Here is an 18237-nt window from a genome sequence, read left to right on the forward strand (position 1 = left end):
CCTCCCCAGGTGTAACAACGCCACGTATGATGAATCTTAAAAAAGCCGCTAAAAGAGTTGAAAAATGTTCTATCGAGCTCGTTGACTATTGAATATTTATATAACCTTAATTTGTATTAAAAAAAGATTTAAATTACTATTGTTTTATAGTAATAATTTTTTATTTTAATATTTAATAATTTTAAATGTCTTTAAAAGTTATAACTAATTTTTATCAAAATAGTATTAATATTGATCATTACTTAAATAAGTTACATAACTCATGTAACTTACATAATTTACATAACAACCTACATAACTTACATAACTTACATAATTTATATAACTCACATAACGTATATAACAACTTACATAACTCACATAACTTACATAACTTAACTAATACATGTAGTTTAATCTAATAATTTCTTTAAAAGCATATAGTTTAAAGTTCAAATTTCATAACTTACATAATTTACGTAACTTAAATAAAACATCAACAACTTACCCGTGTAACTTATTGCCAACTTTAGACATCAACAACTACGAAATGGATAGGACTTGGATGAATTTATCAAGGGGAAGCAACGAGTATCGAAATGGAGTGCAAACTTTTTTACATATTGCATTTCACAATTCAAGCCAAGAGAATATGATTCTATGCCCATGTAAGAAGTGTGGCAATATCTATTGGCATTATCGTGAAGTTGTCTACGAACATCTAATTGTTGATGGCTTCATTCGGGGGTATAAAAAATGGATTTTCCATGGTGAGTGTACACCCAGTGGAGCCTCTTCGACGATTAATTCAGGTTATCCTTATAGTGGTTACCGTCAATATGTTAGAGAAGATGACATGGAATGTATGCTGCGGGATGCATTTAATATGCGGAGCGAAGGTTTTCAATCATGTCCACCAAACTATGTTGCATCCGATGATTATAATATCGGTGGAAATACTTTCATGGAAACGGGAAGAAGTGTGCCGGATGAACAGTCGAATGAAGAAGCGGCAAAGTTCTACAAGTTACTTGGTGAAATGAATGAATAACTTTATGAAGGGTCAAAATTTTCGACAATGTCATTCTGTGTTCGCCTTTTTCACATAAAATGTTTAGGAGGGTGGAGCGGAAACTCTTTGACAATGCTGTTAGAGCTTTTGAGAGAAATGTTCCCATTTGCAAAAATCCCTCAATCATGCAAAGACATGAAGAAAGTGATAAAATATTTGGGCCTTGGTTACAACAAAATTCATAGTTGCCCAAATGACTGCATGTTGTATTGGGGTGATCGGAGAAATCAACAGTCTTGTCATGTTTGCAGTAAATCTCGTTGGATGAATGCAGATGCAGAAGATGTTAATGAGGATGAATATGAGCCACAATCAAGAAGGAAGCCGAGCAAGATTTTGCGATATTTTTCGCTAATTCAAATGCTTCAAAGGCTATTCATGTCGTCAAAGACAGCCGAGTTTATGACGTGGCATCATGATCAACGAACGGATGATGGATTACTAAGGCATCCTGCATATTCTTTAGCATGGAAATCATTTAACAATAAGTTTCCAAGCTTTGCAAGTGATCCTCGGAGTGTGAGGCTCGGCCTAGCATCGGACGGATTTAATCCTTTTAAGATCATGAGCACCTCATACAGTACTTGGCCTGTGGTGCTTGTTCCTTATAATTTGCCTCCATGGCTCTGCATGAAACAATCTTCTTTGATTTTATCTATGATTATCCCCGGAGAGAAAGGTCCCGGAAATGATATTGACATATATTTGCAGCCACTTATTGATGAGTTAAAACAATTATGGGCGGGCGTTGAGACGTATGATGTTGTTAGAAAGGAAAACTTTTACTTACGTGCTGCTTTGATGTGGACAATTAATGATTTTCCCGCATATGCGAATTTATCTGGTTGGAGTACCAGAGGACGTTATGCTTGTCCTTGTTGTGCTGCACAAACGTGTTCACAGTGGTTGTATAATGGGAAGAAGTTCTGCTATATGGGGCATCGACGGTGGTTAGATGCAGATCATAGATTTAGATTTCAGAGGGCTTTATTTGACGGTACTGAAGAGTTTAGAAAAGCTCCTGATGTAATATCCTAATTTTGGGCCTAGTCGGAATAGTGGTTTCGAGACCACAAATCTGAGATAGAAAGAATTTTTTTTATAATTATTTTGAGGTCTATGATATGATTGCATGATTGTGTGAAAATTTCATGAAGAAATTCTATGCATAAAGTGCTTAATTTGAAATTAGGGACTAAATTGAATAAATTGCAAAACTTGTGTTCTAGAAGCATTTTGCATAAAATTGAATTAGATTATTAATTAGAGGTCCTTACAGAGCAATTTGACCAATTTGTAAGTCTATGGACAAAAATTTGACATGGATGGAATTTTTGGAAAGTTTAGTAGTAAGGGCATTTTGGTCATTTGGATATTAAATGAAATTATGTAGTATAGGAAGTTGTAGATAAAACGGAATAAAAACGAGGTATTGAGACCTCGAATTCATAAACCGAGCCATAAATATTTTAGAAATATTTATGGAGTGTAAATAAGTTAGTATTAAAGTTTCGTCAAGAAATTTTAAGGTTTCGGTAATTAATTAGGTGAAAAGGACTAAATTGAACTAAGTGAAAAATTTGTGAGATGTGATTAAATAGCTTAAGTATTTAAAAAGATGGATTTAAAGAGCAATTAGACCCAAAGGTTAATGGCTGGACGGTTTGGGTATGAAATAAGCAAGAAAACAATGTGAACAAGGGGCAAAATTAGAAATAGCATAAAAGTTAGTAATTAAATAATGATGTAATTGAAAAATCTAGACATTTCTTCATCTTTCTCAGCCAGAAACGCCGTAGCAGGTCTCCTATGCTGGTTTTTCATATTTTTTCACCATGTAAGTTCAATTTTTACTTTTTCTTAGTAATTTTTATGTTTTTGTGACTTTTACAATTAGGTCCAATCATCTAATTCATTAGTTTTTGATTTGGTGGATGAAATTGGAAGTTCCCCTGGCTGAGTAAGGGCATTTTATGATGAATTATTATGAAATTGAAGTTCTAATTTCATATTAAGGTTGTTTTATTAAGTCATTTTGATAGAAAATGGTATTTAGGACCTAATTGTGAAAAAAATTGTGAATTAGATGTTGGTGTTGAAATTCAGAATATCAAAGGTTGTGAAATAGTTTTTAATGATAAAATAAAGAGTTAATTTAGAAAAATTAGTTCAATTTATGGGTGAATTGAGTAGGGACTAAATTGTAAAAACTGTAAATTTTGGGGTAAAAGTGCAATTTCGAAATTTGAACAGCATAAATTGTGAAGTGAAATAGAAATCAAATAAATGCTAATGAGTAGAAATAATTTATATTATAGATCAAGAGAAACGAGATTCAAGTCGTGATCGAGGGAAAAATAAAGTTTACGAGGAATAGGCTCGATTGCTAATATTTTATATCGAGGTAAGTTTATATGATTTTTAATAATGCAATGTGTAATTTAATGTTTTGAAATGAAAATTTCATGAATGATATAGTATATTATTGCATATAAAATGTCATTAAACTGTGATAATTGTAAAATGATATTTGAATAAAAGTACAAATTAAATGGAACAACGGACTTGAGTACTTTCATTCAGTGGCTAAGAAGAATTGACGGAAAAGACCATGGTTGGACCATGGCAACATGTGAAATGTGATTTCCGTATAAGACCATAGCTGGGCTATGGCTTCGGAGAAATGTGATATGTGCTTCCGTATAAGACCATATCCGGGATATGGCATCGGTGTGATATGTGCTACTGTATAAGACCATATCTGGGATATGGCATCAGTGTGATACGTGATCCGTGTAAGACCATGGCTGGGCTATGGCCTCGGTATGTGATATGTGACTATGTGCAAGACCATAGTTTTACTATGGCATTGTGATAATGAGGTACTCAATTCCGTAATCGTTCCCTAATTTGATTATGAACGAAAATGTAAAATGGCCCGAAAAGATTAAGAATTGGTGAATACTATGAAAATGACACGATTTGGAATAAGTTCTTGATACTTGATGACATTTAGATTATGGATCTATGCTTATGAAGCATAATTATGTGTTCTTACCATGATGGATGAAATGATATTGTATGGATTTAGTGAATAATATTGGTGAATGAATAAATATGGCCTTGGCAGTTTTGGGTTACTGCAGTAGTGTAACTTTTGAAATTCACCATAAATTGTGGAAATTGAGTTACGGGCTGAGTAAACTATGAGATTAAAGCCTGATGAGTCTAGTTTCATATAGAGGAAACGGTACATGCAATTGGATTTTATGTTATGAGATATTTAAATTGTTGTGAGACAGAGTTTGAATGACTTTGAGATCCCCTGTTCTGATTTTAGAAAATCAGTAGAAATTGTAAAAAAATAATTATGAGTTTTAATTTATATATTTAAAATCCTTATCGAGTCTATTTTCAAGAGGGATAGACGGGAACATCATCCAAGTCCCGAATTATGAGATAAATAATTTTTAGTGAAGAGAGATCAGAACTGTTGGACAGCGAAACAGAGGAAACTTTAATGAATAAACTGTACTAAATGGCTAAACCAAAAATTCTGGAAATTTTATAGAAGAAAGGTATATGAATCTAGTTTCAAGGAAAATTAACGGAACTTAATTTGAAGTTTCGTAGCTCTAGAAATAAATTATTTAGTAAATGTATCTCGATAAAACAGTTTAAGCTGAGTATGTATAATTGTACAATTGTGGTGTTTTATCTTAAAAGCATGTTGGTAATTGCTTATTAATTTCATATGGACTTACTAAGCATTTATGCTTGCTCCCTCCTTTTCATTCCTTGTAGTTTTGATAAGCCAGCTCGGAAATCGGGAACGGTCGGAGGCCCACTCACACTATCGTATACCATCTTGGCGTAATGGCTTGTATATTTTGAGTATGGCATGTATAACATTATAATCATTTTGTATATATGATCTTATGATATGGATATTGAGTGGTATGGAAATGTTTGGTAATGATTAGCCATTGGAATGGCTAATCATGATCATATTTGGTGTTATATATGCTAAATTGCTAGCTAATCCATGAAACCATGAAATAGGCAAAATTTACCATAAAATAGATCCAGACAGCAGCAGTGATGTGAGTTTCAAAAATCATTAAAAATAGTAGAGATACAATTAGATGATGAATAAAATATGGAATTGAAGAATTATTAGTCTATTTTCATATGGATGGAACAAAACAGGTATATGAGTTATATTTTATGAGAAGTTTAAATTTTTGTGAAATAGGGCCAGAGCGATTTCTAGATCCCCTATTCTGACTTTGGAAATTCACCATAAATTGTACAATGATAATAAGAAGTTATGCTTTATATGTATAGATTCCTTATTGAGTCTAGTTTTATTAGATATAAACGGAATAGTCATTGAAACTCTGTACAGGGAGATATCTGATTCGTAATACACAGAGGTCAGAGTACTCGAACCCTAAAATAGGGGAGACTTTAACTAATAAACTGTACTAATTGGCCCGGCCAAAAAAAAAAATTAGTAGATAGATATATGAGTCTAGTTTAAGGGAAAATTTACAGAATTTGATTTCGAGTTTCGGAACTCAAGATATGAATTTTTAAGCAACTATGACGCAGTTGGACAACTTGTCCGAATTTGTTTAAGTGCCCAAATAAGTTTAGTAATGCCTCGTGCTCGACTCCGGCGACGGTCTCGGGTAAGGGGGCATTACACCTGAGCAGACCGTTGGATCTGAAATATTGTTCATGTTAAAAGATATTGATTTCAGTTACGGAAAGCTCAATCAACCATCCAACAGGCAAAAAATAGACGACCGAGGGATGAATCTAATGATGAATCTGATTTGGAGGATGACCCTAATGAGGCGGACTTGTGGAAGAAAAGAAGTATTTTTTTTAGTTGCCTTATTGGGAGCATCACATATTACGTCACAATCTTGATGTGATGCATATTGAGAAGAATGTCTGCGAGAACATCATCACAACAATTTTGAACGTCGATGGTAAATCCAAAGATAATCTTCAGAGTCGACTTGATTTAGTTGACATGGGAATTCGACGTGATCTTCATCCCCAAGTACTTCCGAATGGAAGATATCGGTTGCCTGCTCCAATTTTTTCATTGTCGAAGGAAGAGAAAGAAATGTTCTGCACAGTGTTGAAGGATATAAAGGTCCCAGATACATATGCATCAAATATATCTCGATGTGTAAGTCTTAAAGATCGAAGACTGTATTCATTAAAATCACATGACTATCACATCTTGATGCAAGATCTACTTCCAGTTGCTTTACGGTGTTGTATGTCAAAGAAGGTAACGTCCTGTATAATTGAACTGTCGAATATAATGAAAGCAATTTGTGGCAAAGTTCTGAACGTTGAAGAACTTGAAAAAATACAAAATCGAGCCGCTTTGACATTATGCAATTTGGAGAAGATCTTTCCACCTTCCTTCTTCACTATTATGGTGCACCTGGTAATTCATCTCCCTCGTGAAGCAATAATTGGTGGACCGGTGTTCTATCGTTGGATGTATCCCATAGAAAGGTGCTAATTTATTTCAAGCTCATTCATTCATTCAACTCTATACATATAGTTACAACCTTTGATAATGTAGTATATCGTGTTTAGGTTCCTGAGCAAATTGAAGTCTTATTGCCGTAATAAGCGTTATCCGGAAGGATCAATTGCTGAAGGCTACTTGGCAAAGGAATGTATGACATTCTGTTCTAGATATTTAGAAGATGTTGAAACAAGATTGAATAGACCACGTAGAAATGCTGGGCTCAATGATCCTAACTTGGCCGAAACTTATTTATTTCAAAGTTATGGAGAACCAATCGGAAAAGTTGAAGTTGCAGAATTAGATGACCGATCTTGGATACAAGCACATAGATATGTTCTTTTCCACCACAATGCAATTCAACCATTATGCAAGTAAGTTCTAGAATATGATACATATGATAAATATTCATCTTCTTGATTTATTTATTTTCTAACCAACTAAACCTGTTTTCAACATAGTGAGTACAAACAAATATTGAGATCTCGTTCACGCTCACGAAGATTACCACATCGATAGATTAATAAGTTATTCACTAAATCTTTTCATGAATGGTTAAGCCAAACGGTATGCAACGTGTTCTTTTATTATTACTCAAATCATATTCCGATTCAAATCATAAAGTTTTCTCGTAACATTTATAATTATTACTCAAATCATATTTTGATTCAATAGGTTTGGAGTGGGAAGGCCGTTAGTGACGAAGTTAAATGGCTTTCCCAGGGTCCGAATCGATTAGTGAAAAGATACAGTGGCTTCATCATCAATGGATTCAGATTTCATACCAAATATCGGGAGAGATTAAGGCGAACCCAAAATTGCGGACTAGTTGTTAATTCTTCTATTACGAGTTATGCTAGTGCTAGAGACAGTAATCCTGTCGAGGGAAATGTGGATTTTTACGGACTTCTTACGGACATTATTGAATTGGATTACTATAGAAAATGGAAAGTTGTCTTATTTCGAGGTGATTGGGCTGATGTGAATACTGCTCGTGGTATTAAAAACGATCAATTCGGGTTTACAATGGTGAATTTCTCTCGATTGATTCACACCAAAGAACAATTAATAGACGAGCCGTACGTATTTTCTTCTCAAGTGAAACAAGTTTTTTACTCGAAAGATCCAATTGATGAGGGTTGGTACGTTGTGCTTCGAAACAGCCCTAGAGACTTGTTTGACATGGGCAATGAAAGTATAGATGATATCATTGAAAGATCAGAAACTTTGCCTTTTCCACAACAAAACTTAAATGAAAATATCCCTAGTACTAGTACGCATTTTCAATGGGTTCGTCGGGATGTGGATAAAGATATTTACGAATTATAATGTAGTAAGAATTTACAATTTTTTACTTATATGTAATGTTATTATTTTAATCTTGCTCATGTTATATAATTTAACTATTTTATGTGTACTGTTGTTGTTCTAATTTGTTATTAAAATTTACACCGTTTTATGTTTATTGCAGGAAAAATGCGTACAAGAAAGTTACGACATTTAAATATTGTTCAGAATAATCCAAATTCAGAAGAAGGCAATAGTGAACAACAAACAGTTGTTGGATCTTCAAGTGTGCCGGAGACAGTTCACAATACTGCAGAAGTTCAGGGTAATGTTTAGTTTGTTTTACATGCGTGTTCGCTTTTATTATTAATTTATTTTTTATTTTTTATTTTAAATATAATAATGTCATTTTTTAGTTGAGAGTGCCGGGACGCGCAGAGGTCGAGGTCGTACGCTACTTACAGATTTGTACGACTTAGCTCCTACCGAGCTGTCAAAGTTCGTAGAAATAATCATGGTCAGCCTGTCGGAACTGAAGCTCAAGTTTTAGCTGGCTATTTGGGCATTCTTGCACGAAATTCAAATATGTTGCCCATCAACTACGAATCATGACATCATATGCCTGACAGCAACAAAAATCAAGCTCTCGACAATATTAAGGTAAGAAAATGTGAAATTAATCTATAATGCTTTGGTTTAAGTTTAATTTTTATTTACTTTTTAACCTTGTGTTTTTTTAGGAGAGATTTATTTTAGAGGTCTCTGATGACTATATCAAGAAGACCTTGGGCAAAAAATGGAGAGATAATAAAAGTACTTTAAAAAAACAATATTTTAAGAAAGACATAAGTCTCGAGGAAAAATTGTGCAATGTCCCGCCGGGAATGCTGAGGTACCAGTGGGAAGATACAGTTAGATTTTGGAATTCAAAAAAAGGAGAGGTATTACGTACTTTCAAACTCTTCTAAATTGTTTGGTTTCTAGTATTTACTATATACATAATAATAATTACTCAATGTAGGACCGTGAGCGTGTTGGAACAAGTAGTAGACAGAAACAAAAATTCACACACACGGCAGGGTCGAGAAGTTTTGCTCGCGTAGCTGAGGCCGAGGTATTATAAATTTATTAATTTTATCAATTTACGATGAGTCTCTACTACTAAATAATATTTTTATTACTATATTGTAGGAAGTCTCGTCTAGTCAAAAAGTTGGACGCCTTCAGCTTTTTGACATTACGCATAGGAAGAAAGATGGATCCCCAATGACATCCGAAGCCGGAGAAATTATGGTATATTAACTTAATAAAATTTGATTTGTTCTAAATTATTTTGCATTCTTTTTTAAATAATGTTATGTTATTTTCTATTTTTTTTCATTATATATTTCGTTTCTAACTCTTTCATTTATTTTTTAGGAGAGACTAAAGGAAAAGAAGGCGGAGTACGAAGCGACTGCTTCAACTGATAGTTCTGTTAATCATGAGGACATTGATAACAGAATTATTAATGAAGTTTTGGGTCCTGAGAGGTATGGTCGGGTTCGATTTCAAGGATCTGGTGTTACCCCGACCCAATATTTTGGATCCAGCTCCCAGCAATACATGCCTTCCGGAAGTCAAGCTCAAGCTGAAGTTCAGAGGTTAAGAGATCAGCTAGCTCAGATGCAAGCGAGCACAGTTGAGCAAATTGCAGAGGTTCAAAGAAAATATGAAGAACTCCAGCAACAACTTCTAGCCGATGCAGCAGAGAGGGAGGCAGCGGCAGCAGCGAGAGAGGCGGAGTAGAGCAAAAAGTATGATGAGCTGCAGCTACAGCTTCAACAAATGATGAAGATGTTTCAACAATCGCAGCAGCCGCCTTCTTAGATATTTATTTGATTGTTCTAACGATATTTTTAACATTTTTACATTGAATATTATTGTAACAATATACTTAGTTATACTTTATTTATTAATGTAAATCATATATCTTTCATTGAATTTAAAGTATTATTTAGGTTTAATGTTATTGGTTGGATTTGTATGTCATATTTGCTGTTATTGGTTGAATTTCTAATGCAGGAGGGTTCGATATTGGTTAAAACGAACGATTTCAATCTGTAAATTTAGCGGCGTTTTTGGGGAAAGCGCCGCTAAAGGACTCTACTTTTGGCGGCATTTGTGGATAAAGCGCCGCTAAAAGGTCTGTACTTTTGGCGGCATTTTTGGTGTAAGCGCCGCTATAGGTTTATAAATTTAGCGGTTTTTTGGGCTAAAGCTCCGCTAAAGGTCTATACTTTTAGCGGCGCTTTGCAAACAAACGCCGCTAAAGGTCCGCACTTTTAGCGGCGCTTTCCCCGGAAACGCCGCTAAAGGTCTACACCTTTAGTGGCGTTTGTGGATAAAACGCCGCTAAAGGTCTGCACCTTTAGCGGCGTTTTTTGGGTAACGCCGCTAAAGGTATGTGATTTTAGTGGCGTTTGTTTGCTAAGCGCCGCTAAAGGTCTATACTATTAGCGGCGTTTATGGTAATGCGCCGCTAAAGGTCTATACTATTAGCGGCGTTTATGGTAATGCGCCGCTAAAGGTATCTACTTTTAGCGACGTTTTCTGTTCAAACGCCGCTAAAAGTGATGACTTTTAGTGGCATTTTTTTTCACATAAACGCCACAAAAAATTGCGGCGCCGCTTACAGCGGCGTTTTTTGCGGCGCTTCTAAAAGCGCCGCTAAAAGCCAAAAAAAACGCCGCTAAAAATCTGTTTTGCTGTAGTGAATGGAACAAAAAAAAAGGGATCAAATTGTATAAAATAGCAAAGTTTCTCTCCCTTATATTGGTGGAGGACGTTGGGTTGAAGAAACATCTTAAAAATATCTTTATTTAATTAACTAATAAAATATTTCAATATAATATAAAATTTCCAATACCATCATTTCCATCCAATGGCTCATATTTGTTCTCACTTTCCAATTTGATCCAATGGTTCGTATTTTACCAACAATCATGATATTTTCTCATAATGATCTCATTTTAAAAATAACCATTTTACCCTTTTATATTTTCTACAATTCCATCCATAATTCATGACATTTTCTTGATATAATTACACTCCTAGTCCTTTCTCTTTTTCTATTCTATTCAATTTAATCCTTTTATACCTTTAATTTACTCACTTTTCCATAACACTTTTCACTTTCTTACGATTTAATCAATACCTCATATTTATTTCCCTGAACACATGAGTCTTTCCGATGTTCTTCGATTTCCAGCTATCTTCAATAGTAAAACTAAATATTTCTATTTTACTTACCACGAAAAATCTAACATAGAATTTTCCGAATTTACACTATTTATGACTAAGGGAGGTTTTAGGATGTTTAAGAATTTTTGTTAGTATTTTTGTTAGTTAAAATTTTCAATATTTTATTTATATTTTAATGTTTTTGAAATTTGTTAGAATTTTCAATTAATTATCGATAATTATTTTAATTTTATAATTTTACAAAATGTTAAAAAGTTTAGAATATTTATAATATTTTAAACTACATCTAGAATGAACTAAATAAATAAGTGTCTAGATTCAAATAAATATGGACGATCATTTATCCAGATTCATTGTAGATGTGCATTTTTAATATCCCTTGTAGGATTTTAGTTTTTTAAATATATAGAACGTGGCATGCGACATTAATATACTTGTCCAATTGGCATTTCATGTGTTAGCTTATCATTGATTTTGTGAGTCGTGTAAGTGTTTGTTAACAATGAAATTAGTCAATGACAGTTTTCATTATTGGAAGGGCCTAGTTGATTTTTTTAGTCATTGATGGCTCAATGAAGTACATTCTTACCAGCTTAATTGATTTTTTTTTACTAGGGATCATTTCTACCCTTAAACTTAAATATAATAAATAATTTTCAATTCAAAATTTAATAATAAAATAAAAATTATTCAAATGTCAATTTAATAATATAATAATTAAATAATAAAGACTATTTTTATTAGTTTATAAGTTTTTCTAAACTCATATCTGATATATATATTCTAAATAACAATTCAAATGAGTAAAATTTATATAAAATTTTAAAATATATATTTATTTGTAAATAAAAAATAATTGAGGGGATTGATTGAGATATTGAAAGGATTATGATAATGTATTTTGATAAATTTTGTCATCAATCTTATGCCAAAATTGAAGAGGATGGTTCTATCAATTACACAAGATGGATCAAGAGCCTAAAGGGCATGCATCTTTCATTCCTAGTGTGAATTCATAAAGCACAAATCAATTTTTTTGAGGAATGTTACTAGTGCTAATGGGAGATGAATCCATTTTTAGTAGGAAGAGTTCCCAAGAAGAAAGAGGTCACTTTAAATTTGTGAGATTAAGGCTACAAAAATTCTTGAATTGGTTGAGATTATATTATTACTTGTACTGAGATTCATTTAGTGGTTTCATTTACAAGCAAGACCCTATAAGTGTAGGTTATTTGTTGAAGTGTTCATGTTTGAAGTAGACTATTCTACACCTTATTTCCACATTTTAGTGTGAAAAATGTCACAACCAGAAAGATTCAATTAGAACCATAGACTATCAATAGACATAATTGGTTTGGTTTTGCTTTTGATTGTTAGACATGGATTCCATTAAAGAAGGAAGCTCATTCACATGACCTTAATTACTAGATGGCTGAAATTATGATTTTTAGAACACATATAACGGCTTTCATTAAAGTTATTGATGAAAATGCTTGTAATGCAATTTTGACTAGTTGGACACCATCTATTACAACCATACAAATGACATTCAATCTATCAAATCAAAGGAGACATTGACCACAGAGGAGGAGACAATTATAACTAAAACATTGAACATAATCTTTAATGAAGTAGATCCACAAGAATTTAAACAATGAAGTAGACTTGTCACATCCCGAAAATCGGGTTAGAAGAAATTGAGTTAGTGAAACCAAGAGTTCTAAATGTTCTAAATTTTGAGTTAAAATTGAGAAAATTATGTAAAGCTAAGTATCTGCTTCAGTGGTTTAATGCTTTGGATGTGTGTGTTCGAGATTATAGGTTTAAATCTCTCTTGGAATTTGTTTTGATATTTTTGTCTTAACTTCTATTCTTCATCATCTAGCATAAGTAATATTTTCGCTCAACTTATGATAAGAATGAGTTTGTTGGTTCAGTAGTAAGGTGTTTGTTAGCTTACCTTAAGATTTTGTGTTCGAATCCTGTGTGTGCAAAGTGGAGGTGGTTTTTGTTTTGAATTCGGAAGAAAAAGTTGATTTGGTTAATATGTGGAAGTTAGTGGGGTAGTTTTAAAAGTTAGTGATGAGGGATTTCCTCTCTATTTTCCTCACACTCCCACTCTCTCATTTGCCATCCCTTTATTTTTCTGTCACTTTTTTTCTCTGTTGTTCTCTTTTCTTATTGGTTCTATTTCTTAATTCTTCTCTCAAACAGTTTCCATTGTCTTTGAAGACGTCTTTTGTAAGGTACTATGATTTTTTATTCCATCTGTTGCCGACTCTTCCTCTGTTTTTTTGTTCTATTGTTTTAGTAGTATGATTGTTCTTGTTTCTCTTGGTTGGGTAGATTTTTCGGTATGGTGATTAATGTGAGCATTGCTCGTTTTGTTCTTCCAATAGGAGAAGTCTGTGGGCCGTTCAACGTTTCTTCGGCGAGTTTAGGGATTTTTTGAGCGATTGTTCCGTTTGGGTGAGTAATTGAGTGCCTTGAAGCGAGTTGAGTCGCGGTGTTAGAATCTCTTATTTGATGGTTGTGTTCAAATCGATAAATTGATTGCTGGTCTCTAAAGCTAAATGGTTCATTTTAATTGATATTTTAGGGTCTATAAGTGTACCATATCATCGTGTTTCAGAATTAGTAACGTGTGTCACGAAAACTTGAGAAAATAACGATCGGAAAAAGTTGAAAACTTAGGCTGTTGACGCCACATTGCTGTATGAGCCACACGGTCTGGGCCAATTGGGTTGAATGGGCCACACGGGCATGTATAGGTTGTGTGCTAAACCGTGTGAACCATACGTTCTGAGCCAATCGGGTCGTGTAGGCCACACCGGTATGTGTAAGCCATGCGGGCCACACAGGCTAGCCAGTTAGGCTGTTTGGGCCACACGAGCATGTGAGCCCATTTTCTGTAAAATTTCACCTAAGCCCGTTTGACTCTAAAATCTGTAATTAGACTTTCCATAAGGCCCATATTGCTTAATTAGGGCTTGAAAACAAGGTATATGTTAATTTGGTTCTGTGTATAATGTGTTTAAAATATGTGAAATATATTTGCATGATCCAATACTGTTAGTTCTAATGGTATATTCTGATTCACTATGTCTATATATGTGTGTATGATATGTGATTGTGTTATTTCGTATTTTTGAATCAACTTTATGACCATGCATTTGACATTGTAGCAATTATGGTGATTTATATTTTTGATACATCTGCCTGCAAAGCATGAAATCACATACTTACTGGTTTCTATTAAGAATATGAAAGCATGTTCAACATGTTTATCATTCTGTTCAGTTTATGCATGCCATGTCACATTGCATGGGGTTGGGATATGAAAAATATCGCATTGGCATTATGTTTTTTTTTTGAAAAATACCGCATTGGCATATTCATGCATTATCAGTTCTGTTTAATTGATCGATATGAAATTCTCTATGATACTTTGATTTGTTGTGATTGCGTGTTTCACATTCGAGTTTCGTTATACAATGGGCTATGTAGCTTACCCCTTTGTTTTGTTTCTGACATTTCAGGTAACTAGTAAAATTTAGCATCGGGCGACGTGCGAGAGCTCAGATTGTTTTCGGTTATTTATTTGAAGGTTTACGTTTTAATTATTTTGGTTTGTAAACTTGTTCAGACTTTTGTTTTTGGTTTTTTGTTCTGTTTGTTTGTCTTCGGGTGTTTTAACATGACACTGGGAAACCACACGAGTTAATAACTAAAAATTTGGTTTTCAAAATTAAAACCCTGTAAATTTTCCACTGAAAAATTAAGTAACCTCTTAAGTGTTTTCGGAAAATAATCAGATACTTTCAACGTTTGTTTGCTTTCAAGCTAGAAAGGATTTCTTACAAGGTTATTTATTGATAACATAAATAATTAATGGTGCCTATCTTGATTATTGAGAAAGTAAAAAGAGATTGGTTGTTAGGCGTTCATCAACAACTATAAGTAGTTTATTAAAGAATATTAAAAATTATATTTGCATAAATGATCAAACTTTTGAATCAAACAAAGACTTTACCTTTAGGTGGAGCTTTGCCACGTTGATTTTCTTATATTTTATTTTATGATCTCTTTTTATATTGCTTTAATTTCTAGCTTTTAATTTTAAACCTCTTATTTTTATTTTACTTGTTTATTAGAGAAATAAGATTATTGTCGATATCTGAGAATCTGATCACACTCACTACTATCTACAAATTTATCTTTTAGTAGGAATTTATTTTTGACGATCTCGATAATTATATAATATAATGTAATTTCCTTTAGTCTTTATGATATAATTTAAAGTTTATAATATATACAATAAAAATTTATATAATATAAGATTGTAAAATATAAATAATTGTATAATATTCAATATAATATATATACGATAATTATTGATATATTATATGCTATAATTTTTAAAAAAAAAATCTTTATTCTATTTTTTTATATTATTATATACTAATTTGCGTAACGTGTAACTAACACTTTAAAAATGGTGTTAGTGATTAACACATAATGTTATTCGGACAAGGTTTGGGTTTGAATTTACTTGAAAGCAAAAGAATAATCAACTTGACTCTCCTGTTAATGAATCCCGTTAATTGATCGCTTTGATGGTTAAAGATATTGACGTGATTGACGACAGACACCAAGAGATGGCACGTTTCTGGGAATGAGGTGAGCATTGTTTCTGAATTTTAAGTCCCATCTTTCTTCCATGGAAGCAAGCATCACAGTAATCTTTTTTAACCATAACTCTTCATACAAAAAGCAATACAGAAGCTTGGGCACTAGAAAAGGATACTGCAGGTAGCAAAAAAGAGAAAGACTTGCTAAAAATGGTGGATCAACATAAAAATAGATGCAATCAAAGCATATAATTTTTCAATAATAATTACTAAAAATTTTCAATATTTTTTTAATTCATGCTGGGAAGATTAGATTCTATTTTTTTGATGATAATTTACATATAAAAAATTCGAATATACATAAAATTACTAATAAAAATTTAAAAAATCAATTTTTTAGAATTTTTAAATAATTTTTATAATTTCTGAACTTTTTATACTTTTAAACTCATCTAGAATGAATTTGGACAAAATAGTCTAGATTCAAATGAACCTGGACAAATATATGTCCATATTCATTCCAGATGTATTTTTAATTAATTATTTTTAAAAACTTTTTTAAAATATTTTTTAATTTACTTTTAAATAATTTAGTTTTTTATTCTTTCTATATGGCAAGTCATGTGTCGTCTCTTGTTGACTGTTGTCAGTCTCATCAACGCATTTAACAGTTAAATCAATCAATTTTCTTTTTTTTCATTAAGAACTCAATAGATATAAGCATGGTAATAATAGCTGCAAGCTTGACAGTAGAAATCAGAGTGGGATTGAAGCAGCTGTAAGTGAAATTGAAGGAAGGAGGCAACAACCATGACACTACAAATTTACAACTATTCAAAAAAGGGAATAAGAAGAAAAAACAAAGGTGTGGGAAAGAGGGGAAGAGTTAGAAAAGGCTGCAAATGAAGGGAATTTGCTTTTCCCTTGAATGTAGAAAATGGTAGAGGATGAAAATGAAGAAAGGGGAAGGAACCTCATTAACTAAAATGGAAATTAGAATATTTTAATTTTATTTCAAATGGTAGAGTGTTGGAAGCAACAAGTGTGGGATTCCTGCTCTCACATTTCTAATCACACCTTCACTTTCTTCTTCTTGGACACTTTCTTTCTTTCTTTATTCTCTCCTTCTATTTCCACTCCTCTTTTTATATTATCTTTTTCTCTTTTACAATTTTTGGATTAAATAGTATTATACTTTATTGATTGAGTTTTAGTTCGATTGGCATGAAAATTTTTATTAATGTAGGAGGATGTATATTCGAATGTGTTGAAGTGCATTATCCTCCCATTTATGAATTTAGGGGGTTATAGCTAAACATCTATTCGTGAGTTTAGTTGGGTCAGATCGAGATCTATTTTAAAAAGATTTCCAGGTTTAACCCCAAGTTTAGTCCATCCAAACTTGCTCAAATGGCTAATTTTATTGCTCAAAAATAATTAAAAAATTTTATTTAAATTTAGTTATAAAATAATATAAATAGTAAAATAGGTTAGACAAAATCAACCCATGGTTGAAAAATGTAAATCCAAACCCTACCTATAGTGGATTGGGTCACCCGACCCATAAACACCTCAATATTTTAATAATCCAAAGGTCAAATTTTATTTTATTTTTATATTTATTTTGTGTACATTAAAAGAAATTTTAGGTGTTTTATAGGCATCGAAAGTTAATTATTAAAAGTTTTTTTGGCTCAGCAGAGAACATGTCCACAAATAACCAACAAAATGGTTTAGTGTAATCAAAAAGACCACCAGCAGAGAACATGATAGAGTGCTTCAGCTCACGAGGAAGAGGCTCCAAATAATCTTCACAAGTGATCACCTTCTTTTTACCTCGTCAATACATGAAAGACCAAAGAAGCCTTGTGGCACATCAACAGTTTCTGCATGCTTGAGGATTTGTTTAAAGATCAAGGTAGCAATATTTACCTTACACCAGTTTTACAAAGGAATACACCCATAGTAGCATAATGAGATGATGGCATCTACTTGCACATAGCAAACTTATCCAAAGCCACATAAAATTTGTTCAATAAAGAGCATGGTGTGCATCTCTTCTTCTCCCAAGTGTTACTTGTTTCTCAACAACCATCTTCTACTTCTTTCCCTTTGCAGGGGATGGTGATCTTGTAGGCCTCTTTCCTTCTTCTTGGCGGCTCTTATCATAAGACTGAAAAGAGGCACATCGTCATCTGAATCTTTTTTAATTTTAGAATGTGAGAGACAATAGCAAATGCCCTCACTTGTGGTAGGTGGTGTGGGCACAGATTCAGGAACAACATCTAGTTCTTCTCTAATTCAATTTTAGCCTCAGCATGGACTCTTGCATTTGCTTCCTCTTCTACTTATATACTAGCCTCAAATGCACCAAAGAAGCAACATTTGTTTGAGTCTGAATCAATGTGCAACTCAAGCGACAACTGCCAAAGCTGTAGAAGAGGCCTTCTTCAACCATTCCTGAT

Source organism: Gossypium hirsutum, chromosome A05 (assembly GCF_007990345.1).
Source record: "Gossypium hirsutum isolate 1008001.06 chromosome A05, Gossypium_hirsutum_v2.1, whole genome shotgun sequence".
Lineage (NCBI taxonomy): Eukaryota > Viridiplantae > Streptophyta > Magnoliopsida > Malvales > Malvaceae > Gossypium > Gossypium hirsutum.